The 27,327-nt window shown below is 41.1% G+C and overlaps 1 protein-coding gene and 1 long non-coding RNA gene across 3 annotated transcripts in view; both read right to left on the bottom strand.

Annotated features, from left to right (window-relative positions):
* Positions 1–27,327, bottom strand: part of LOC141783438 (ATP-binding cassette sub-family C member 12-like) — a 247,760-nt gene that overhangs the window by 148,914 nt on the left and 71,519 nt on the right. The gene's annotated exons all lie outside the window — the stretch shown is intronic.
* The window catches only part of LOC141783549 (uncharacterized), a 43,304-nt gene continuing 16,057 nt past the window's right edge, over positions 81–27,327 (bottom strand). The window contains exon 2 of the long non-coding RNA XR_012597294.1: positions 81–1,121. This is a non-coding gene — a long non-coding RNA (uncharacterized LOC141783549). The remainder of the gene's footprint in view (positions 1,122–27,327) is intronic.

Here is a 27,327-nt window from a genome sequence, read left to right as displayed (position 1 = left end):
GGTATCACTACTACTTTGTAGTGGAAAAACAATTATTCATATACAAACTATTCCAATAAATAACACTTCCAGTCACTTCCTCTGTGTCTAAAGCAGATTTAATTACAAGTCAAAATCAAGTAAAAAGTAAAAATTCCGCTAAATCAGCCATGCCTCAAAATATAATCTGTAGAAATAATAGTATGAGCCAAGCACATATAAATATACATGCATTTCTTAGTGCATAAACACCTATTTTATCTTTTTTTCAGGAAATTCCCTGTAATACCATCAACAGTATCTGCTACAGATAAATCACCTAATGTCATTTTGAGCATACTACTTTACCTGTACCTGTACCTTTTCCATGTCCACCTGTTCTGTACCACGTAACGTTGCCACTGTGACGGTGATAATACCATTATCATATGTGCCCAGAAGATGGCAGCGTTGGCTATGTTCTTTTGGGACACATTCATTGGGTAGACTTGTTGATCTATTATACTAGTTGGCACGGTCTATAAAACCCTGAGACGAATTTAAAAATACAAAATAAATTAAAAATCTTCATAAAATGGCTTTTTGACTACCCAGAATGATGTCAGGTATATTTGGCCACACTGTTAAAACTGAGCTGTGTAATAAAGTGAGCTGTTTTATTATCATTTCTTGCCCCTCTCATGTTTTATATGTTTTACTGCAGTCCTCGTTTCCGAACCAAGTTTTCCTTACAGGACAAAAAAGTGTGAAGTGAACTTGAACACCAGAGAATTGTGCTTACAATGTAGTTAAATACAGTTATGAGTTTGTTACAGAGGATGGTGCAAATTTAAGGTTTTATCTGCAAAGAAAGTCAATTGGACAGATGCTTGTACGTTGACATGTTCAGGACTGTAACTAATGTAGTTATGTACCCGGTCTATCTTATGAGTGAACACACCAATGGTTTATGGCTCCAAGAATCTTAGCAATAGAAATCCAGCCCGTGCTTATGCTTCTCGTCCAAGGAGTTGTTTTGGTGATCTGAGTCTGATTTAAATGTGGACCTTCTCTGGAGCTCAGGGCTTTGATTAGAGGTGCAGATCTGCTGGTTCTCCCTGGTTGCTGCCTGCCACACCATCTCCAACTCTTCCTCTATTTCCCTGGAGGAGCAAAGAGAAGAGAGAAGACAAGGAAGTCAGTCAGTCAAGTGCAAGCTGATCGGGCCACATAAAGGACATTAAATTAAAAATACAAATACTAATAACACGTAGGCTGAAAAACTTAACTGAACCCAAATGATTAGCAAAGAAGGTGAACAGACTGATGTGACGCAAACACACTGAAGGTAAGTGTGTGTGCTGTAGTAGTGAGGAAAGGTGCTTTTAGGTTGAATAACGGGTGACATGCAGCACTACAATGGTCATGCGGCTCATTCATACATCACTGCACTAATGGCTGACTCATTTTCCCTGCATCATGTCCTTTAAAGTGTCAGGGTATCTGCTGATTTTTACTGTTGCGACGGCCACAACCATCATGACTACGGCAGACAAAGATGACACCCTGGGGACAGACTCACTACAGTAGCTCACACAGCTCCATTTCAAACTTCTATTACCTCAGGATTGCCTAGTTCTCACTCCTCCTTATCCAAAAACACTGGGCTCCTGGGAATACAACTGCATGCGTCATCTCCTTTCCCAATTATTTCTGAAGTAGTGCCTGAGGCATTGTATTTTGTAAATGAAAGAGAGAAAGGCCCATAGCAGCAACGGGCACTGGAATGTGATAAGAGCGGAATCGTGTTCAATGGTTTGGTTAAATTACACAGTGGTGGAAATACATGCAGTAAGATTGGAGGAGATCTTAAAACATTGCATCATTGAAACTACCCTCAGAAAAGGTCAGCCAAAAAGTGTACCCTTTGTCATAAATGGAGTGGCCTAAATATTAGAAATACCTCTCATTATATCACAATGCACTTCAAAAGCACCACAATCTACTGCCTCCAATCAACACCTCTGAAAAGCTCAATATTATAACCTTCATGAAGGCAAGATTTATTGTATTAGAACACATTAGGTTTGGCTAGATGCACCTTCTTTTTTTGCACCTAATGCAAAGAAATGCTTTAAAGTCACAACCTCATGATTCGACAACTCATCTTATCTTACTCATTTATCCTGTGATGTCGTAAATTGTTGTAAAAAAGGTTGAAACCTCTACAGTCTACCCAACCAGACTGAATACTATTCTCTCAGTGATATTATGTGTAGGAATAACTGTTAGTAAGTCCTATGTTTTGAAGTTTCGATCTGATTATTAAAAAATGGGTAAACATAGTCCAGTTTATAGAAATACCCGGTGAATACATGTTTGGACAAAGCATGGGCCAAAACAGCCTACACCCCTCGATCTGCAAATTACATTCTTAAGTAGTGGTCATACATTAGTATTTTATAAGCATCAAGTTTATGAGTGTGTGTGTGTGTGTGTGCGTGTGCGTGTGTGCGTGTGTGTGTGTGTGTGTGTGTGTATGTGTGTGTGTGTGTGTGCATGAATAAGTGTATAAACTTAAAGGTCTATTCCAGCAGTCACATCAGCAGGTGTTTAGCATTGGGCTAGTCACAACAGGAAGTAGAGATCAGCTCGGGTACATTAACCTGTTACTGGTCATAAACAGATTGCTTAAGCGCCGTTCAGCAACATTTTGAATATGAACACTAAATCAAATGTCTTCCTGTCGTGTCAAAGATGTTAAAGCCCTGCTAGTACTACCAATCGTACGAACGGGTAGATTTATTTGGCTTGTGCACCTCATTTCTGAAACTTTCTACTCCTTGATTCAAGTGCTGGGAATACGAAAGATTTGCAAGTGTGGTAACACTTCATTTTACTGCTCCGCAAATTTCATGGTAATTAGGTGATAATTAGCAAGTAACCAATTTTAAATTTCTTTGTGATTACTGCCAAATTACCCCAATATTTACCTCAAAATCTATCAAAAATTAATTTATTATAAACATTATTTAATAATTATGTACCGCTATTTCCCAATAGCTGGCAATTTATTTAATACATTTCCAGGAAAAGAATACAAAGTGAATTCATATGCTTTATTCCCATGTCTGCTGGTAAATAGATAATAATTAGCAAAAAACTTATTTGAAATTTCTTTAAAAACTCCCTGAATCATTACATTAGCTACCAGGTTACTTTTGTGTAGACAATAAGTCACAGAATGGTGAGATTTGTGCCTGATCAGAAATGTCTTCTATTAGTTTTGCAGCGCAAAGCTGCTTCTCAAGCCTAAGGGCCCTATTTTAACCATAATATGCTATTTTAGCATATAATTATTAAATAATGTTTATAATAAAGTAATTTTCGATACATTTTGAGGTACAAATTGGGGTAATTTGGCAGTAATTTTAAAGAAATTTCAAATAGGTTACTTGCTAATTATCACCTAATTACAATAACATTTGCGGATCTGTAAAATGAAGTGTTACCACAAGTGTCAGTGTTGCATCTGAAGTGTGAATGTAAAGAAGGTTATAGTGGGAGGAGAAAACTGAAATTAGTCAAATATGAAGATCAGAAGACTGGGATGTGACATTTCTGAAGATGTAACAGATATTGAAAACTTACTAGTGTGTTTCTATGGTACAATAACTAGAGCAGGCACTTTGCAAATGCTTAATGCTGCAGTGACTGAACAGCGGGCTGTCTAGCAGCGTGACATAGGCAGACAATTTACACAACAGCTCCACCAAGAGTTAGGAAGGAGATCTTCTCTTTTCATCTCTACCTGTTTGTCTGTTTATTGTTGTCAGGGATATACATCAACAAATTGCAAACAGATTTAACTGAAATGTGCTGGACAATCAGCATTTGGCTAGACTCTTTATTGATCCCGAAGGAAATTTAGGCATCCAGTAGCTTAAACAACACGTCCCAACACCAGTACACCTTAAAAAGAGATAAAATCAAATAGAATAAAGTAAAATAAAATAAAAATAAGATAACATAAGTACAGCAGTGACGTGACAGTGTGCCAATGGTAGTGCACGAGTGCTGAATATAGTAGTGTATATTATAGTGTATAATACAGTAGTCTGTGGTAGTCTGTACAGTAATCTGGCATTTTCACCCAAAGAATATTACTGTTTCCATCAGTGCCTATGACATGCACTAATAGTAAAGTTGACATGCTAAATCATGTTGGTTGGCAGTGTTCAAACCTGGTAAAACAACAACCACATTTAGGATTGGATTGGACCAAACCTCATACATCTCTCACTAACATAAAAACACATTAAATCGTGGCCTGAACAACACCTAGAGCTTATAAATAAAACATCAAGCTTGTTAGTAAAGGATCTTTTAGCTAAAGCACAACAGCACTTTTTCATCAGCTGAACCGGCGCAATGCAGGAAGAAGTGGAGTGTTTCTAAATAAAGCAGTAATCATTGGGCTCTGCCAGGGTCATAAGGGAATAACTGTCAGAGCGGTATGATTGTTAAAGGCTCTGACTGAGAAGTGTTCACACCTTCAAGCTCAACCGATGCCACAAAACATCAGTTTTCTGGACTTTTCTCTTCCAGATCAGCTTTTTAACACTCAGAAGGGATGAGGTTATTTCAGCATAATCAGCGCAATGAAAGATGTGATGACATTTGAGTCTGGTCGCACCATGGTTATAAAATGAGCATAATGTCTCGAAATGTAGTCTGGCTGTGGTGAGAACAAAGTCTGTGTTCAGTTCCCATTAAATGTGGCTTGAAGCCTTTGTTGAACAAACCCTTGTCAAAATCATTTAACAACCTTAATCTGAAGTTTAAATCGGTGCCATAATTTTGACTCAAGCAAAACACGTTTCTATCCTAAATTTTGGAAGTCAGTAAACTCCAACAAAAGCAAAACTACAATTCCTTTATTGCACCAAAAAAACGAGGCCACGGTGCAGTGGTGCAAAGTAGTTACGACGGGCCGCGGTGCATGCTATTATGACGGGTCCTGGTGTGCACTAGTTACTAGTTATGAAGCACACACACACACACACACACACACACACACACACAATTAGGCGTATATACTGCATATATTTTACCAACAATGTATTTCATTTTACAGTCGAATAAGTTACTATTGTTTTGGGAATAGCTCTCTCTACAGCCCCAACTGTCTATATTAACGCCCCTGCTCTGCTTATACAGTTTATGATTAATTCAAACACCGTTCCATTAATGCTGGCCATGTTCCTCTCATTATATTTATGCTTGTTGGTTTCATGAATCAACAACCTACGAGATAAAAGAAGGAGGGACAGTGATAATAGAAAAGAATAACAGCTCCATGGAGACAGCACATACTGCAATTACTTCTGTGTGCTGTTATTGTCATAATGGCTGATGGATTAAAGCTCTTACGTCATACGCTGTTCACACATCAGCAACTGAAGCAGCCCTTTCTGGACTCAGTTAGCTGCTTATTACTGTGAAGAACACATCAGCATAACTGTACTACACAAATGTTATGTATTTAAAATGAAGTGACAGGCTAAAGACCCCTGTCTTCCAAGAAAGCTACAGACTAATATTTATTATACTATTTGTAGAAATGGATTCCAGTGGTGGCTCCGAAGGATTGTTTCTGACTCGTGTGATCCAAACATTTCCAAAAGCTCCAGAGCCTTTTTAAAATGTATTGAAAAAAGAAAGATGTAATCATTTCCAAAATTCAAAACATTTTATCCAACAAAATATTCTGCTTCAATTCATACTTGTTGCCGTTTAGCCTTTCAAAAACTACTTTTCACTGCGGTCAAAAAACTATTTGCTCTCCAGCTTGCCACACACAAAGGGAGGCATGCAGAACGCACCTAACGGGGCGGTCTAGCAGCAATCTAACGAAACTGACAGGTTAATTTCATTAAAGAAAGTTTATTCAATAAAAAAAAAAGGCTAACTCATTTAATCTGATGAATCACTTTATTGAAATTGAAAATTTTGTAAAAAAAATATGATGACAGACATTGTATGAGTTGAGCGTGAGCGGCCTGGAGTGGCTTTGAGTGGGGCAGTGGAGACCGCTACACACGATACCGGCAAAAACGCAACTACTGTAGGCTACTGCATCACTAGTTAGTCACAAGGTGATAAGACATATAATAAAAACTTTAGAGACCGTGTTCAAGCAGTCATTATACATTCTGGACAAAAATATGTCCATTGTTGTTCTTTAACCTATTCAAGTAGTTTTAGTAGATTAAATTGAACCAAACCATAAAGGTTCAGTAGGCGAGATTGGAGCAAATATGATTAAAAAAAGTTATTTTTATAAAACGGTCGTGACAGTAGTACATGAAACAGGTAACCTGAAAAAAATCATTTGCCTCTGTGTCCTCCGGTGCTCCTAACGACATCTGCAAGATTTCACAGACCGGAGAAAAACAAGCAGGCAGAGTTGACCTGGGATCTGCTGTCCATCTGCTGTCTATGAGAGCCGGCTGTCAATCACTCAAGAACTCTTACCAAACGGTCAAACTAGGCAGCGCTGATCAAATATGAATTAATATTATGGTACGTTAATGCCTATTTCTCCCCTCAAATGTTCTCAGAATCATCTTGTAGTGCACGGTTTAGCTGTAAAATGAGAAGGTTTGTGACCCGGCAGCCATGTTGAGATATCTTGAAGGAACGCCAAGCGCCGGTCACATGACCGGAACACAGCCAATAGGAACGCTCTCTCTCTGAAATGACCTGTGATTGGTCAAAGTTTTCCGTCACGGGCTAGATTTTCTAAAGCCTGTTAACAGAGCCATGAGGAGGTGCAGAAGTCTAGTTTTCTCTCAGAACACTTGAATTACAACATGCTGAAAGGTTATTATGGAATTTTTGCCCAATGATGCCAAAAATATTCTGCCTACTGCCCCTTTAACCACAGAGGTGGCAGATCAAGAAAGACCCATACGAATGGTTTATAATGGTCAAAAAGATCATTTTGGAGACCAGAGAAACCACCCATTTAGCTGTTTAGGTATGAGGACTTGCTTCTTTAAAACACTTTGGCAGGACAAGATTGATTGTTGTTGTTGGGGTTTGAAAGAGTATTTTCAATTAAATTTAAATTCATCAAGCCCCTCTGAGATCACAAATCTATCTTGAGAGCATTGACTCAACGATGTGGGGAAAAAAGGAAAAATGTTCTTATTCTTATTAAAGTGAAGATTAATTAATGATGTTTCTTTAAGTGATTGACTAAAACACGTTGCTCCTTGTCTTCCTTGAGTAAAGACCCTCACAAACTCCACCCTCTGCTAATTACCTCCAACCCAAACAGCATGCACCTTTGCGTTACCCATGGCAACCGCACTCTTCATTGCTTCCTATGCAGCTACTCAGACAAAATACAAAAATGAATCTTGCAGCTATAAGAGATTGGAAAATTCAACAGGAGCGTGTCTGTTTGTGTGTGTATGTGTGTGTGTTTTGGCGGGATAGCTGTGGTGACCACTAGGCCGCACAGCTGCAGTCTGACCTATAGTTAAAGACGCAGCAGCAGCTCCACTACCTCAGTACATCTCCATTACAATTATAGCTTCAGTAAGCTGCAGCCATCTCAGGATTCGGTCTATCACTCTGCAACAGAACAACTCCCCTCTCACCATCCTCGCCCTGTCAGCCCAGACACTAACATTGTTCAATGTCAATCTGAGTCTGGCTGGGAGACAAGGTGACAGGGAACAAGCATTAGACAATCAGTCCTTAATGATCACTTCAAGAAAGCCTTTGTCCTTCTGTTCCATAACCGAAGACGAGGTGTGTCATTTCGCAAACACACATGGATAATTTAGTAGCTCTACATGCCCAAAGCATGCTCTCAACAAGCATGGCAAATTGTATTGTAGCACTATAAGCAATAAACAGGTCCACTGTGGTTTATTTCAGTAGAATTGATAAATGGCATCTTGGTGTTGGTTGCAGCTCTACAAAGGGATTATGGATGTGAGCGGAGTGCTGCTATTAGCAAAGTACTCCTACTGTGCACCAATGCCAGACTTCACCCTCTATGTGCTTTAAACAGAAAAAAAAAAAACTTCCAGAGAGAAGCTGGAGAGCAATGGGTACAAAAACAGCAGCTACTTATGTAAAGGTCGCCATGTAATCACCACCAATCAATCAGTGCCAATGCCATGCTTCTTCTTAGTACTTTTACTTTTTTCTTGAAACTACTGAGCCATTACAAGGAAGTAGGAGTTATAAAAGACTTTGTCGCAACATGACCCTTACAAGGAAATACAGCACATGTGCCTTTCCTCCAACCTCTAATGACAGCTACCAAGGAACAAGTAACAAAAGAGGAAACAGAGAATCAGCCATGATCCTCTCTGGTCCTCTCTGCTGGATGCAGCAGACTCAGAACCACTCCTGAACCTGATGGGGAACCAAGGGATAATTAAATACTAATACCGAAATGTGTTTATCTGTATTCACGGGCTTAAGCATTAATTATGCATGAGGTTCCAAGTGTGTACGCCATTAACATAAAATAATGTCAGCAATTTACACTGCTTGTTTTTTCAGTGTCTGAAAACAGACAGATTAAGACTGCTGCAAACACAACACGCTTGTAAGGAGGAAGACTGAATTTAGATCAAAATTACAATTGCATGAGTGTTTCACCATGCTGAAACAATTTCTGAATAAACACAAGTTTACCCTGCTTTTAAAGCTGAAGTACGCTGAAAGGTTATTATGGAATTTTTGCCCAATGATGCCAAAAAATATACTGCCTACTGCCACTTTAAGCAGGAGATATACGCCTACAAATGATGGCTGCGTTGCGTATCCTGCATCTGTGCATTGTTTGTGTACGTCCTCAGAAATTAATGCTGCACATTATTGCGAAAAGTTTTAAAGACAAGCTAATAGTCTGCAATAACCTGTATCTGTACGATGTGTCATTGCAGCTACCATGACAAATATGCTGGTCAACATAGCTGGCGACAGATCAGTACCATTTTAGAAGTCGACATGCTTGATTTAGGGGCTCTCTCTCTCGGAAATGACTTGTGATTGGCCAAAGTCTTCCGTCATGATAGATGCTAGATTTTTTAAAGCTTGAGAACAGAGCCATGAGGAGGTGCAGAAGTCTAGCTTTCTCTCAGAGCACTTGAATTACAATATGCTTAAAGGTTATTATGGAATCTTTACCAATGATGCCAAAAAATTGTTGCCTACTGAAGCTTTAATTAGTCCAGGTCTGTTCCTTTAGACATTCTAAACCATAACACTATACATACTAATTTCAATGAATTATAAATGGAATCTACAAATATTGTACACAAAAATTATTACAGATATATTCTTAACTCTCTATAAAACCCTTTCTCAAACAGTTCTCATTACATTCTTAATCCTTTCCATCAGTTTCAACCAATTGTAATGTATCCGTCACAAAATACTGAACTCATTCAATCCCACAACAAATTCTAAATGTAGTGCGGATGAATGAATGAATCAGGTGAAAGAAATGATATCAGAACTATTTGTCAAAATGCGGATACACTAGAGACTTCAGCTGCCTTTATCAAGATCATTCTTCTCTGAATCTGAAGGCTCAATCCCCTCCTGAGCGTCTCGGGCAGTGCTGCCTCTCTGGAGGCTACGCAGAACTCAGCAGGCAGGTGACAATCACAACCTATGAGCAAGTCTGCTGCTATAGCACAAGCAGAATACAAAGCAGTGGATCAGAGAGAAAAGAGAGTGAGGCAGAGATAGATTTTTCTTCTGTGTGGAGGTGAGAAGTTTGACTTCAGCCGAGTGGATCGCTACTTGGCTGAACTCCTAATGCTCTAGCTGAGAACAGGGGAAACATGATTTTTTAAAAAACACAAAAGGACAGGAACTCACCACTAATTACACTTATAGTTTCAAATGTTTTGCTGTGGCTGGTAAACTAGTCTACTCCAGCTGCCATTATTTGGAGGTCAGTCAGTCAGGGCTTCACCCACATGCATCCCAATGACTCACAACGTCCGGGATAGGGTGCATGTTTGGTAAATCTGGCCAGCAGGGCAGCAGTTTGTGCTGTCGTAAAGTCGTTGCAAGTGCCGTGAGTGATGTGTTTGGTAGTGTGTGTGTGTGATTTGTCATTACGATGCCCTCGGGGCAGAGCAGGACAGGATCTTCTAACAATCTGATTAGCTAGCTTTCATTTGATAGCAGCAGGCCCAGAGACTGAGCTAAAAACAGACATACCAACGGGGGAATAAAGGGAAAGCGGTAGATTGTTTCAGGGGCAAAGAAGTACCAGTCAAGTTTTTCCAAGGCTGTCACACTGCAGCAGTAAGAATATCGTAAAATAATATCTTCCTAAAAATCGGTCCCAACTCAAATGGTTGGCTACATGACATTTGCATAAAGCAGCATATTTGCCCACTTCCATGTTGATAAGAGTACACAGCAAAATCGACAGTGTTAATCCAACACTTAGAGTCAATTTTAACACTAAGTCAGTGAACATATGGTCCCTATCTACAGAGTGTTAAAATAACACTGGACATAGTGTTGAATTTTCAGAGTCAATTCAACTCTAGAAAGAGTTAATATTTTACACTACACTACACTGAGAAGTGTTACTCAAGTTTTACACTATGACGAAAATAACACTCAGTGTTATTTATAGTTGACACTGAATTTTTAAGTGTTAATCAGAATTAACTCTTATTAATTTACTCTTCATGAGTGTTAAACCAACTTAACACTAAGTGTTGATTAAGAAATTACTCCAAACAGTGTTGATTTTTGAATGACTCCTGCCAGTGTTAAAACATATTTACTCGTGTACTTACTCCCTTTAAGTGTTATTCTTACCCAACACCAAGTATTACTTGTTCTTTCACAATAAGAGTCCTGATTTTACAAAATACTGGCATCTCATCAGCTACCTCAACACATACAATAAGCTCTTTTCTAATAAAATGCATTCTTCAACAGAATTAGTTTTGAGTGTTTTGCATTTTCTACTTTACCATGTCCACCTGATACTTAAAACAGGTAAAACTAAAAATGTTTGCAGGGGGGAAACAATAAACACCATTATATCCATGTCTTAATACAAATTTATTAAAAATAAAGACATTAATCCTCAGGTCAAATGTAGTTTGAGATGTGCTCACACCAACACGAGCTACATAACAATAAAACTTCACTTTCAGTTTAAGAGATGAAAAGAAAAACAGGGTTCTTAGAAGACATGGTATATTTCAAATTGTAAAATCTTAACTATTTTCTCTTAACAATGAAAAATATTGTTTAAAGTGCATTTCAGAGGATACACATAGAGGATAATTCCAGCTATTTTCAACCCAGAACAAACTTCACTATCATCTGGAATCTACCAACCGATTCATACCAAAATATTATCGAATTGGCCACTGAATGAGTTGTGATGTGAGAGTGCACCTGCCTTCATGTGTGTTTGTGTTGATTTTAGTAATTGGCCAAATTCAGAATTTTTTTTCCCCAGTGGTGAGACATATTTGGCTTTAGAAGATTTGACTATATGTTCATACATTATACTGCTGCTGCCAACTCAAGTGCCAAAAAATAAATACATTTTTCATTTGAAACACTATTCAAACATGCTAAAATGGCTTTAAAATATTCCATCTATAACACTATGTGGAGTGCAGTTAGATTTACTATTGGACTTTCAACTTCCCAGAGATTAGTGGGTTTTCTATTCCAGCAGGTGTTCAAATTACATTTTTAAAAGGAGAGATTTGCCGATTTACAACCTTATCTCAATCTATCCGCATATAGTGTGAAAAACGCCAAACGATGTCGCTGTGCCCCAGAGAATGTCTACAACAAATGCGGGCATTTTTCATACTATATGCAGATAGACTGAGATAGGTTAAAAATTAGCAAATCTCTCCTTTAAGAAAAGTGACAGCTCTAATAGCTGAATTGTAAAGATCTTGGTTGGAATCTATCAGTATGGTGGCAGTTGTCTGTAGGTTGAATAACAATAACTCCTTTTCAACCATCACTAAAATACAACAAACCACCCTTAGGGAAATACAAATGACGACAGAAAATTCCATTAGGATATATATGGAAGCAGGATTACCTCAGCCAGACAACCAACAACTTTTGATCTTGCTAAATGGTAATGATCAATAAATTACTTTACTCTGTTATCAAATATTCAAGTTGGGTTTCATAAATTAAATTTCATACAAACAGCCAAATTCCTTAAGGCCATCGCATCCTGCTACCTAGATTACCCCCTAGAGGATACATTGCAAACATCAACATCTTAAATTTTGCCTAAAACGCCACTTAAATGATCTATAAAGGTCCATATGAAAAATCGTCAACTTTGAATTAACACTAAAAACACTGGTCAAGGCAGCATTAGATGGCAATATGGAACTATGAAAAGGGAGGAATCTGTTGTTCCATATGCCATTTGAACATCCACTGGTCTGAAGTAGAGCAACTCTTGAACATCAAACACCTTAAGTGCCTGTAATGGCTTAAACACAATTTTAAATGCATGGTAATGTTCATCAAAACAAATGGTTTCTACACCAGAGCCAGTAAGTATTACTTGTTCATCTTTCACAATAAGAGTCCTGATTTTACAAAATACTGGCATCTCATCAGCTACCTCAACACATACCAGGCTGAAGACATCTGAATTACCCATGAGTTTCAGTCATTTCTGCTGCAAGGATGTTAATCATCTGTCGCCGTGAGGAGTCAGTCAGACCTTTCGTCCGGTTGTATTCCTTGACAATAGAGTCTCCATCAGGTTTCTTGGCCAGCGCAGATTCAACCAACTGTGAAACGACAGAAGACAAGACAATATTCACTAAAAATTAAATAATCTTGGAGAGCTGACAGTAAATACACAGGAAAATAATATCAAAAGTGTGCAATCCTCAAAGGAAGCTATCACAACATACATTTTACACATCAACTTACACGTTTGGCATCTTGATCTTCCTTCTGCCGTTTTCTGGAAGGGCTGTAATCATCATCTAGAATGACTGTATCATCAGAGTCGCAGGATACAAATTTCAGGATGACCGTATCATCAGGGCGGCAGCCTGAAAGATCCAGCACTGAATTGGTTACGACATCAAGCAGTGGACTGGCGGACGAAGTTGTCCCCTCGGAAGAGCCGGACGAACTTGTTCCCTGGGAATCTACGTGTAGTTCAGGAAAGAGAGGGAAGAGAGAAAAATAAACACCTACCATTTGTCAGTTTATCACAACCTTAACGTGTAACTGAGTCTTATTCAATATTCATTGGACTATGCTGAAAGAAATGGGAATTAAGATAGAAGTTTACCGTTGTCAAATGTGATAGTAAATACACCAGCGTTGGGCTGCTGTGCTACTTCTTCAAAGACGTCTGTATCCACCTCAGTTCCCGTCTCATCATATACTCTGATGCCTTTGGTGACGGGTGGGATGGAGAACTTCAGGAAAGCTTAGGGAAAAAACACAAACAGGGAGTCATACCATATGATACCATACCACCAATCTGATCATGCTGTCCGGCAACTTTCATTAATCATCTTAAAAAAAAGTTGTCCCTAGATACCAGTTAGGTGAGAAACAAACTCAACTAAGCCGACCAATACAAGTCAGCCCTTGATTGCTGTGACCTCTGGAAATGCCCAAAAGGTAGCTTGCCAGAAAGTGAGATATGGAAATTATTTTCAACCAACAGAACAATGACGTGCATCATCAAGGGTGTGACTGATGGCTTACCAGCATTCAAGAATTCCTCCAAGCTCGGTTCACTGATCCTGACATATTTCTGTTCGTTATTGATTTTGTTTTTAATCAACATGATGGTATCTGTAAAAGCAAAACTGAATTTGTGTTATGATCTACAACACAAAGTTACTCTGACAGTAGCATCAGCTCCTGTTGGCATAATCGTATTGTTCGATTTGGGCTTTAAAAATCACAATCAGAATTTGTCTAATTTCAAATTCAAAGTAACTGTCTGGACTGAGTGGAGTCTCTGAGACGTGCAAGCAGAAACCATTTTGACATGTGTGTAAACATAGACTAATGTTAATATTAACTTATCTAAAATGATACTTACCATCACTGGACCACAGCACATAACGGGGATATCTGAAAAAACAAGTAGAACAATTTCATGTAACATTAAAAGGAATACAGGGGAAATAAAGTCAGTTAGCTTATATCAGGGAATTACAGAAGACTTGTTGACAATTAAGAACTAGCACAATGCGTTGCCATCAGCCTCACAGCAATCTGCCATTCTACCTCTTCTACAGTTCTGCTGTGAGACATGATGATATAGCAGGGTTTTACAGCATGGAAGATGTTTTAGTGGTGATCAAAGACAAACCAGGAACACCAAAATGTGTAAAAACAGCCATTTCAATTCTTGATAAACAGTCTCTCAATTCTGATCACAAAATATTGCGTTAATATTAATATCATGCTCCTAAGTAGCAATAAGTAAAGTTATTTTTAAATGACATTCTTTGCTTGTGTTCTCTTATATTATGATGAAATCAATCAGCAATCACAACTTTGTGTTTACCCGCCACGTGTTAGCTGTTAGCCCCGGATAGCTTGTTAGCTAGTTAGCTAGTTCAGCCAACTCCCTACACATGCAGTCTTTGTGTTTTACTGTAATCTATGGACATTAATAAGAACACAACTGTCACTGCTCCACATTGCGACTTGCCGACATTACAAGTATAGTTTGACATTAGCTGGTCAGCGTTAATTGGCTTAATGTTGCTGACACATTTTAGCTAGCCTTCCACATGGTCACGTTAGCTCTGTGTAACTCAGTATTTTAAGACACAAAACCAGCTGGAGTGTTGAACAACAATATAAAGTTATCCTTAAATGCTGCTTCTGCTGAAATGCTCAAATTTGGTTTAATAAGTGATTAAGAGAAACTTACCTCAGTCTTTCAACGAGTGCTAAATGGCGCTGAGAACATCTTGGTCCGTTTTGAAATGAGGAGGAGGAGGAGAGGAGCTCTCCAGAGTACAGAGTGCTCTGTACTCTCCAGAGTACAGAGCACTCTGTACTCTCCAGAGTACAGAGCGCTCTGTACTCTCCAGAGTACAGAGTGCTCTCCAGAGTACAGAGTGCTCTCCAGAGTACAGAGCGCTCTGTACTCTCCAGAGTACAGAGCACTCTGTACTCTCCAGAGTACAGAGTGCTCTCCAGAGTACAGAGCGCTCTGTACTCTCCAGAGTACAGAGCACTCTGTACTCTCCAGAGTACAGAGTGCTCTCCAGAGTACAGAGTGCTCTGTACTCTCCAGAGTACAGAGCACTCTGTACTCTCCAGAGTACAGAGTGCTCTGTACTCTCCAGAGCGCTCTGTACTCTCCAGAGTACACCAGTCTTGTAACTCTGAACACTTTCACCAACACTGGGGTGTATCTTACTCTAGCTGTTGTTGTAATAACTCTGAAAGAGTCCATGGACTTTGACAATGTATATTTTACACCGAACATTTTTAACTCTGAATATTTTCACCTACACTGGAGGGTATGTAGGCCTGTGGGAAGACACCCAAAATTTTGAGATACCCCTACCGGAGGTAGAACAAAGCACAACAATGATTTTCATATTCTCCTAGGTCTCCCATATATGAAATGGATTCTTGTATAAAAATATTTTACTGCAAAAATGGTTAAATTGACAGATATTGTGACATAACCCATAAATAGAAAAAGCGCAAAATGTAGCCAGGCCGAATGGGAGATGGTACACCAAAGCTCATGTAATTTCATAATGCTAGCTCTGATTGATCCCAAATTTGATGTGATAATGGCCAGGGGGTTCCTCTACATGTGTGAAGAAACAGAATGTGAATATATTGATGTGTTGAGGAAATACAGTACTACAAACACATAAGTACAATAAGCGGAAGTATCAAATTTGAAGGTCTATGATGAATGTATTCATTTACTTTTAGTTAGCTTTGGCTGGGATTGTCCTAGAAACACCAATCAGGATTTTCTGGAATGGTATGACTGTGCTGAATCCAGCAATATATGATATGTAGCTGTAGCAGGTATAGTCAATGGTCTACATTAAGAAATGTATCACATGTTCCAAGCATAAAATGGGGGTAAATGGCATATCTGCAGTCAAAGGATACTTATTAATACACTTCAATCAGGTAGACACACCAGTTATTAAAAGTTTTGTATAAACTTAAATTTAAGGAGTAAATAAATGTTCTTGATGCAATTGCAAGTAATAATTTGCACTTAAACCTTTAAGTAAGGGATAATGTACAGCGAGCCGGTCATTGTTGGAGAATAAACCTTGACAAGGTGATGCGGCACCCCGATGCAAAGCATCGCCCTGAAGGGGTTTATTTCACAACAATGACCCACTAGCTGTACATTATCCCGCTTATTACATGGCTAATTACTTCAGAAATCAATAATTTGACACAAAAACGATCCTCCAGAGTCCGAGATCAGAACTGCGCGCATAGCAACGGTCTGTTATACATAGCAACTGTCTGTTATACATAGCAACGGTCTGTTACACATTGCAACGGTCTGTTATAAAGAAATAACAGAGAGTAGAACGCCATGATTGACCGATCAGAATCGAGTATTCAACAAAGTCATGTAATAAGTATGAATATATAACACCCATATGAACATAAAACATTCCCTGGTCTATTTGTTTCTTGCTTTTTCCATCTTTTGAATGCAGCATGTCCATCCACATTATCTTCGGTCACAAAATGTGTCATGTTTGGACCGTCAGGAAAGGTGCACAAGCAAAACTCAGTTCACACTGAGAAATGCATTTGAATTTCATCACTGCAGTATGGGTGTGGGATGTTTCTGAGCTTTTGTGGAGCCGCTGGTTTCTGGAAGAACGTGGCCTCATGGATCCGTCTTCTGACTGTCTATTCTTTTCCAATGGGATTCCAGAGAAGTGCCTTTGGAAGATGGCTATGATGCCACATTGCTGGCTGATAGAGTATGGTCTAGACCTGCTCTATATGAAAAGTGTCTTTAGATAACTTTTGTTATGATTTGATGCTATATTAATACCTTGAATTGAATACATTGCTCTCAGAACATGTTGCTTGAAAGCATCTTCAGTCAGGGGATGTTGTGCCGCTTATTCATTGATTGTGGATGCCAAACTGCATCTCAGCTCATCAAGGCTAGTGCATGGACTCCTGTTCTCTTTTGTCCTCACAGATGGAGTAGTGCTGCACGATTATCAAAATTGCATCGATATGGCCTACTGCAATTTTCGAATCGCAGTATTTGTTAAAATCGCAATATTTGTTTACGGTAACTACTTGTTAAAGGTAACTACACCACCGAGCTCGCGTACCACTGGTGGTACGCAAGCTCGCCTAGTGTGAGAGGCGGCCCCTTGCGTAGTATGAGAGTTGTGTGGAAGAGTTTAAGTACCAGTTCTAGTGCTACCCCTTTGACAAAAGTCAACAATAAGTAATATTCTTATTAGGAATAAATTTGCCTCCTGCGTGAACTGTGCATTGCTAAATAGGGTAGGCCTACGCTACTGTATTTTAACATCGGTCATAATGGTGGTACTTGGAGAGCCAAATATTTTCTGAGGTGGTACTTGGTGAAAAAACTTTGAGAACCACTGTTAATAATAATAATAATAATAATAATACATTTTATTTAGTGGCGCCTTTCTGGACACCCAAGGACACCTTACAAAAATCTGTTAAAACATAGACAGATAAAAAACAATATAAAAACAACAGGACATGACAGAGACATATTTGTACAAACACATAGGATGGGTGATGATGAGTTCTAGAGAGAGTAGGCCAGTTTAAACAGGTGGGTTTTCAGGAGGGATTTGAAAGATGTGATATTGTCAGACTGCCGGATGTGTGGGGGGAGTGAGTTCCATAACCTGGGAGCAGAGCAGCTGAATGCCCTGGCTCCCATGGTGCTGAGGCGTGAGGTGGGGGTGGTCAGAAGTCCGGCTGATGAGGAACGGAGGGAACGGGAGGGAGTGTACTCCTGGAGGAGGTCTGTGAGGTAGGTGGGGGCGAGGTTATGGAGGGCTTTGTAGGTGAGCAGAAGGTTTTTGTAGTCGATCCGGGATTTAACAGGGAGCCAGTGCAGCTGGATGAGGATGGGGGTGATGTGGTCGGAGGATTTGGTGCGGGTGATGATCCGGGCGGCAGAGTTCTGAATGATTTGGAGTCTGTTGAGTAGTTTGATGGGAATGCCAGAGAGGACAGCGTTGCAATAGTCGATCCGGGATGTAACAAAAGCGTGAACCAGGATTTCAGTGCTGGAGTGGGATAGTGATGGACGGAGTCTAGAGATGTTGCGGAGGTGGAAGAAGGCAGTCCGGGTGATGTTTTTTATGTGAGATGAAAAAGAGAGTGTGCTGTCCAGGGTGACCCCAAGACTCTTGACATGGGTGGAGAACGGTACTGGGAAACCATCAATGGTGATGTTTTGAGCAGTGGTGTGTTGAGTTTTGGAGATGTTGTTCTTGGAGCCGATGAGCAGGGCCTCAGTTTTATGGCTGTTGAGTTTTAAAAAGTTCCTGCTCATCCAGCTCCTGATGTGTTGAAGGCAGGTGGTGAGGGAGGCGGGTGGCAGGGCTGCAGTGGGTGCAGTTGAAATATAGACCTGTGTGTCATCGGCATAGCAGTGGAATCGGACATTGTGATGACGGAGGATAGTGCCAAGGGGAAGGAGGTAAATGATAAACAGGAGTGGACCCAATACTGACCCCTGGGGGACACCCAGTGAAACAGCGGAGCACCTTGACCTGTGATTACCCAGTTTCACAAATTGTAGTCTGTCGGTGAGGTATGAGGAGAACCATGTGAGTGCAACACCGGTGATACCAATATCAGTCAGACGTGTGATGAGTAGTGGGTGGGAGATGGTGTCAAAGGCAGCAGTGAGGTCGAGGAGGATGAGGATGGTGAGCAGTCCAGAGTCAGCTGCACGGAGGAGGTCGTTGGTGATTTTGACCAGGGCTGTTTCAGTACTGTGTTTGGGGCGGAAACCAGATTGGAAGGGTTCATGGAGGTTGTTTGAGTTGAGGTGGGACTGAAGTTGGGCGGCGACCACTCTCTCAAGGGTTTTGGAGATGAAGGTGAGGTTGGAGATGGGCCTGTAGTTGTTCAGATCAGCTGGGTCAGCACCGGGTTTTTTGAGGGTTGGTGTAATTGCAGCAGTTTTGAGGGTGGGGGGTACAATACCAGTGGTGAGGGAGGAGTTAATGATTCTTGTGATCATGGGGGAGATGGAGGGCAGACAGGCTTTGACGAGGATGGTGGGGAGGGGATCGAGCTGACAGGTGGTGGGTTTGGCTTTATGAATGAGCTCAGTGATGGTTAATTCCGTTGTGGGTGTGAAGTTAGAGAGGGTGCTGATGAGTGGTTGGCAGGAGGTTGACATCCAGGGTGGGTCACATGGGGAGGTGCAGGATGAGGCCAGCTGTTGGTGGATGGTGTTGATTTTGTTTTCAAAGAATTCCAGAAAGGCAGTGCAGTGATCAGTGGAGGTATTTTGGGGGAGGGTTCTCGGAGGCTGAAGAAGGTGGTTTACTGTTGAGAAGAGGGTTCTGGTGTTACCTTGACCGGTACTGATGAGGTTGGAGTAGTAGGAGGATTTGGCGGTGGAGAGAGCGTTCTTGTAACGGTGGAGGTGTTCTGTGTAGAGTTGGATGTGCACTGAAAGTCCAGTCTTTTTGTATAACCGCTCTAGTTGACGGCCGGTGGTTTTGAGATGGCGGAGGTCAGCGGTGTACCAGGGAGCGGTGTGGGTGAAGGAGACTGTGCGGGTTTTCACGGGAGCCAGGGTATCCAGGGAAGAGGAGAGACAGTTGTTGTAGTGATTCACCAGTTCAGCAGGGGAGGATAATGGGGGAGGACTGGAGGAGGAGTTAATAAGGGTGATGAGATCTGTGGGGTTGATATGCTTGATGTTTCTGAAGGAGATGGTCCGTTGCTCTTTTATTTTGGATAGGGGGGCGTAGATTTCAAACAGGATGACTTTGTGGTCAGAGATGGGGAGGTCAGCATTAGCGAGGTTATGAGGGGTGATACCAGTGCAGCAGATTAGATCAAGTATGTGTCCTTTGTTATGGGTTGGGAAATTGACATATTGGGTGATATCTAGACATTCAAGGAGTGAGGTGAAATCATTAGTAAAACCAGAAGAATTGTCAATGTGGATGTTGAAGTCTCCTAGAAGGATGACAGTAGGGGACATGGCACACACAGAGGTTAATAATGCTGACAGTTCAGTGATAAAGAGGGCAGAGGGCTTTGGGGGTCTGTAGATGGTGATAATGATGATGGGTGTGGAGCCTGTGAGTTGTATGGCTAAGCATTCAAAGGTGGAATGAGGGGGGACGGTGACTGTACAGACTTTAATGCTGTCACGATAAAGTACAGCAAGACCGCCCCCCCTCCCTGAAGCACGGGGTTTGCTGGTGTAATTAAAGCCAGGTGGGACAGCTTCATTGAGCTGGGAGAAATCGTTTGGCTGTTGCCAGGTCTCAGTGAGGCATAAGAAGTCCAGTTTGTTGTCCATAATAAATTCATTAATCAGCAAACCCTTGCTAGTGAGGGATCTAATGTTAAAAAGAGCCAGTTTTAAACAGACAAGTGGTGCATAGGTGGCTGCTTTGTGCAGGGGGGACAACACACTATGATTGACAGGACGGGTGGCAGTGCGAGGGGGGCGGGGCTTAGTGGACCAGAAGGAGGGAATGCTTGTGTTGTTGTTGTTGTTGTTGTAGTGCTTGGTGGACTGAAAGTTCCGTCTTGATCCACGATGCACGTATCTGGGTCGTTTGAGGATGTCCCGATGTGAAAGCAGAGCTGGAGGGATCGTGTAGTGGGATCGGAGAGACAGCAGCTCCGTTGCAGAGTATTTCAGCGGCAGGGTGGCGCTTGTGACGGTGAAACACAGAGCGATCCAGATGAGGAGTTTGATGCCCAACATGATGAAGTGGAGAGTTGTAGAACACTATAATCCAACAGTTTTGTAATCCAGATGATGATGATGATGAGGCTACGAAGCCAGCCAGGTAGAGGTGGAGCGGTTGAGTGTGTTGGCTGTAGCCGTAGCGCTGCAGGCTACACCCGGGCGAGGAGACCAAAACACGCCACCGAGACGTGCAGCCGGTTAGCAGGTTAGCTGGTTAGCCAGTGGGCGAGACCACACACTGTGCTGTGAACCACAGGATCACTTGGAACCCAGGAAAGCAGGCAGGATAGGCAGCAGACAGCTTCGACCAGGCGTGTGCCAGATCAGGGAATCCAGCCATAGTAAGCACAGGGGAGACCCGACAGTCCCATACAGGTGAGCCCCTTTACCGGCGAAATTAGCTCCAGGCTACCGGGTGTAAAGTAAAACACAGTAGCGCCAAACACACATGAACAACCAAGCTCTTGCACTACTTCTGCCAAGAAGCAGACAGTCTAAGCACTATGCAGCAGACAAGTTGAAGCAAAAACAATCAAATAAACAAATAAACAAACAAATCACTGAGGAGGCGCGGCAGCAGCTTGCCAGCGGTCCCTCTCTCCGACCTGTTCTAGGTCATTGAACGTCTGAAAGTCTGAGTTGTGGAGACCCTGCAGAAGAACCATGCCATCAATGATGTACGCAGATTCATGTAGTTCAGTAATTCAGTAGTTGCTGTATTTCCTCAACTACAGTCTCAATTTTCTTAGCAAAGTCAGCCTTTGTTGTTTTCCTGAGGCTTCCATCATCATTACACAGAGACAGAGGGACAGCAGCAAGTTCATGAGCATCTCCCTCTGCTTGGAAACAGCAAGATGTCTTTGGAAGAGCACATTTGAATCCATGCGATCTTGTTTGCTGGTCACAAATTACTTTTTCATGTCTATGAAAGTTTCACAGTGTTTTCATTTTCCGGGTCCCCCTCACAAGATGGCTGATGTCAGTAACCACAGCATAGTGGATAACATGAAATACCTTTCTGACACTGATGAGAAGAGTTCAGAAGCCCTTCAGGAACCATGATAGCTCTTTTGCAACCTTCTCAGAAACAACAAACTCTGAATACCGAATTCAGAGGAACCATCTGCGTACGTCATTGATGGCATGGCTCTTCCGCAGGGTCTCCAGAACTCACACTTTCAGACATTCAGCGACCTAAGTGAGAGCATCTGGAGGAAGATTGCAGCCTTTTTTTGCGGGGATCTGTACTAAACAAAGATGCAGCCTTAAGGCCCAGATACACCAAGCTGACATCAAAGAACTAGCGGCGATGCGGCAGACTTTTGCGTTGCCTCATGTTGTTTTCGTCTTGGCCGACAAGTTGCATTTGAACACATTTGAACTCGTTCTGCGCCTGTGTGAGAGGAATTAACTCTCCACAACAGCAGGTGGCAGTAGTCTGTATTCATTATTCAAAAAGAGAAATAGGAGAACCGAGGATGGTGGATATACAAGCCGTTATGATACGCACATGAAACTAAGCAGCATCTGCCGACCATTTTTACACCACTCTCACTCACCACTTAGCTTCATTCTAGATGTTCATGTTGCTGTGAAAATATCCGTATATTGGAATGATCAGATGAGATGAAGATGAAAAATTAGAAGAGTCTTCAGTGTTTGTCCTCTTGACTTTACTCGTTGGCTTGCTTTCCTCACTTCTGTTTCTGTTCTCGTGCACTGATTCGTTTAAGCTGAACAGCCAATCAGAGTGATTTCTCTCACCGATGAGCACCACCACTGATTCAACACGCTGAATTGGCTGAAAAACCTCCGACACGGGCAGACTAGAGGGTGCTGGACACACCGAAAAAAAACGAGGTCGACGGACGCTCGGCGACATCCCCAAACTGTCTGATGGCCAAACGTCGGCTTGGTGTGTCAGGGCCTTTAACAGGATAGGAGGACTTCAACGGTGTGGCTATTGTCTTTGATACAACCATTCCCCAACAATAAAATAATTGATCTTGAAAGGAAACAAAGAAGCACGGTTTAACTCAAAACACCTACATATGTTATTACAGGAAAAGCAAATGTTCCAAACTACAGAAAGTGCAGCGGGAGCAAAGATGATACAGGACCACAGAGAATCTCTGCCTCTTTGGCAGGAGGCTTTGAAAATGGTTAGAGGTCAAGATGGTCAGCCAGTCACAGGTAGAAAAAGCTTTGTAGACCTATACAGTAACGAGGAGGAGGCTGACACTAGATAAGTGTTGAGCCAATACACCTTGCACAGTCACATTCTTGCCTTATCATCAAATGCAATGAAATATATGTACCCAATCTGTGCTATTTCACAGAAACTTGGAGTTCAATTCTATGATTGTCTACCTGCATGCCACCCCCCCATAGGCTGTGACACCACAAGTAGCTTGTATAGAAAAGGGAAAATGACAGCTTTTACAAAGCTGAAGACCTCACTGATTTACAATAAATGTCAAACTTTGGATTATCTTGGAAGCTTGGAAGAGAAATTGCCTGTGGCAAGAAAATATGCCCTCCATTAATGGTTAATGGACTTGCATTTATATAGCATTTTCTAGTCTTCTGACCACTCAAAGCGCTTTACACTACATGTCAGCATTCACCCATTCACACACACATTACAGTACACTGATAGCAGAGGCTGCTAAATTGTCAACTTTGCCCATCAGGGTGTAATCTAAATACTCATTCACACACCGATTGCTCAGCCTTCAGAAGCAGTTTGGGGTTAAGCGTCTTGCTCAAGGACACATTGGCATTTGATCGGATGAGCTAGGGATCGAACCACCGACCTTCCGATTAGTGGATGACCTGATGAGGAAATTTGGCATCCACAACCGATATATCAGTAGCCCACAGCCCGTTCTCATTCCCAGAGCATCAAATATCAATACTTTTTCACGTCCGTCGGCGTTCGATATTATCGCACAAGGCACCCTTTAGCGCCGGTATGAGACACACTGGGATTTCCATTATCTACAATGTAAACTCATCCGCGGCAACAGTAAACACTCAGAAAAAGTGCTTTGGTGACATAGTTTAAAGAGTGAAAGAGACACACAGGGCGGGCGAGAAAGTGGATGGGTCCAACAAACACAAGGCTTTCATCCAGGAGACCGCTGTTCCGTGTGTTAAGTGTCACTTTCACGTTACAATCAGCTCTTCATTCGTGTCCCGTGTTCACAACGACTTGCCAGTTTTCACTGTACAAAAATAGTAATTTTAAGCTCAACCATGGTGTTCTTTCTTAAACCTAAGCAAGGGTTTTGTTTAATTCCCAACGTCAAAAACGTGTTCATTGCAACCAAAAAGTGACGCAGAGGGGTCTGACAAAGCCTCCGTATGACGAGTGACGAGTTGGGATGAGAACGTGTTGCGGTACAACTCCCCGACTGAAGATGCTTTCAACCAACATGTTCTGAGAGCAATGTATTCAATTCAAGGTATTTATATAGCATCAAATCAAAACAGAAGTTATCTAAAGCCACTTTTCATATAGAGCAGGTCTAGACCATACTCTATCAGCCAGCAATGTGGCATCATAGACATCTTCCAAAGGCACTTCTCTGGAATCCCATTGGAAAAGAATAGACAGTCAGAAGACGGATCCATGAGGCCACGTTCTTCCAGAAACCAGCGGCTCCACAAAAGCTCAGAAACATCCCACACCCATACTGCAGTGATGAAATTCAAATGCATTTCTCAGTTTGAACTGAGTTTTGCTTGTGCACCTTTCCTGACGGTCCAAACATGACACATTTTGTGACCGAAGATAATGTGGATGGACATGCTGCATTCAAAAGATGGAAAAAGCAAGAAACAAATAGACCAGGGAATGTTTTATGTTCATATGGGTGTTATATATTCATACTTATTACATGACTTTGTTGAATACTCGATTCTGATCGGTCAATCATGGCGTTCTACTCTCTGTTATTTCTTTATAACAGACCGTTGCAATGTGTAACAGACCGTTGCTATGTATAACAGACAGTTGCTATGTATAACAGACCGTTGCTATGCGCGCAGTTCTGATCTCGGACTCTGGAGGATCGTTTTTGTGTCAAATTATTGATTTCTGAAGTAATTAGCCATGTAATAAGCGGGATAATGTACAGCTAGTGGGTCATTGTTGTGAAATAAACCCCTTCAGGGAGATGCTTTGCATCGGGGTGCCACATCACCCTGTCAGGGTTTATTCCCCAACAATGACCGGCTCGCTGTACATTATCCCTTACTTAAAGGTTTAAGTGCAAATTATTACTTGCAATTGCATCAAGAACATTTATTTACTCCTTAAATTTAAGTTTATACAAAACTTTTAATAACTGGTGTGCCTACCTGATTGAAGTGTATTAATAAGTATCTATTGACTGCAGATATGCCATTTACCCCCATTTCATGCTTGGAACACATGATACATTTCTTAATGTAGACCATTGACCATACCTGCTACAGTTACATATCATATATTGCTGGATTCAGCACAGTCATACCATTCCAGAAAATCCTGATTGGTGTTTCTAGGAGAATCCCAGCCAAAGCTACCTAAAAGTAAATGAATACATTCATCATAGACCTTCAAATTTGATACTACCGCTTATTGTACTTATGTGTTTGTAGTACTGTATTTCCTCAACGCATCAATATATTCACATTCGGTTTCTTCACACATGTAGAGGAACCCCCTGGCCATTATCACATCAAATTTGGGATCAATCAGAGCTAGCATTATGAAATTACATGAGCTTTGGTGTACCATCTCCCATTCGGCCTGGCTTCATTTTGCGCTTTTTCTATTTATGGGTTATGTCACAATATCTGTCAATTTAACCATTTTTGCAGTAAAATATTTTTATACAAGAATCCATTTCATATATGGGAGACCTAGGAGAATATGAAAATCATTGTTGTGCTTTGTTCTACCTCCGGTAGGGGTATCTCGAAAACTAAAGCACTTTTGGGGGTCTTCCCACAGGCCTAATGTTACTCCGGCTGTTGTTGTAATGACTCTTGCTGTTGTTGTAATAACTCTGAAGGAGTTAATATACTTTGACAAGGCATATTTAACTCTGGAGAATTTGCAGTGTATTAAATACTTGACAAATCTCTCCTTAAGACATTAAAGGGAGAGATACATTTTGAACAGATAAAAAACGTGCGATTAATTTGCGATAGTATACATATATAAATAAATACAATACATACAATATGAAAAGCATGCTTATTTTTGCGTTTACCCAAACCAATTACTGCCCAGCCACCACCCTATGTGGTTTGTCACAGGCCTTTTGTGGTATATTTTCAGGTCTTGCACCGGACAGAGAGGCCCCCAGTTGGAAACATATGTGCAGGAAGCGGACGGGGAGACCTGGGGTCATGCGGTGGATCCAGGGGCTGAAAGATAAACATGTAGGTCAAAGGTCACATACCTAAGCATACGCTTAGCTCAGCAAGTTGCCTGAATTGAACCCAATATAAGGAGGTACGAGAGCCCCAAAGGGAGGACTTTCATATTCGACTGGAGGCCTCCGGACTGCTCGAGACGTCCGTATGACATGTGTGGCTTGTTTGTAATAAACTCTATTTTACCAGCAAGAACAGTGTCCTCGGAGCATCCTTCATCATCACTTCAACAGCACTGTCGCAGAAAAGATACGACATAATTTGGCGTCACGAGACAGGATCGGAGGTGACCATCAGCACAACTTCACAGAACGGTGAGATCACTCATTGAATGCTGGTCATTAATTGGGGCTGTTATGTGGAGTTGTTTGGACACACCGTAAATTAAGAACCTTCTGGTTATAGACATGTACTGTTGATTTGATGTTTAAAGTGAGGCTCCGTGCTAAATTTAATGAAAAAAGGGGGAATGGATAGAGAAAAGATATAAAGGGAAGAAAAGAAGTATGAGAAATACAAGGAATAGTTTAGAATAGCTTTATGGTAACGATAAGGTGGTTAAAAAGTATCGTGCAGGATTAATGAAGAGGGGCCCTAAACTTCTTAACGGTAAGACGCATGCATATTAGCCACTGCGTAACGATGGCTCTGACATAGTCCGGAATTAACTTAGAAAGACAAAATTGGGAAACCTGGATCCAGGTAATTTGAATAAATAAATGTAAAGAGTGTTAAGAGAGATAAGGAAATAAAGGAAATAAAGGAAATAAAGGAAATGATCATATGACAAGCCGCAAATCGGATAGGATAGAGCCCTCAGGTGTAGGAGCATTGTAGTACGGGCCATTAAAACCTGAAACAACATCTGATGGTCAGTTAATAACTGGAGAGTGTAGAATCACAATTCGATTGACAGTTAC

The sequence above is a fragment of the Sebastes fasciatus genome, chromosome 2, assembly GCF_043250625.1.
Source record: "Sebastes fasciatus isolate fSebFas1 chromosome 2, fSebFas1.pri, whole genome shotgun sequence".
NCBI classification, from domain to species: Eukaryota; Metazoa; Chordata; class Actinopteri; order Perciformes; family Sebastidae; genus Sebastes; species Sebastes fasciatus.
The sequence above is the reverse complement of the archived record's forward strand: the minus strand, read 5'-3'. Positions and strand labels throughout refer to the sequence as shown.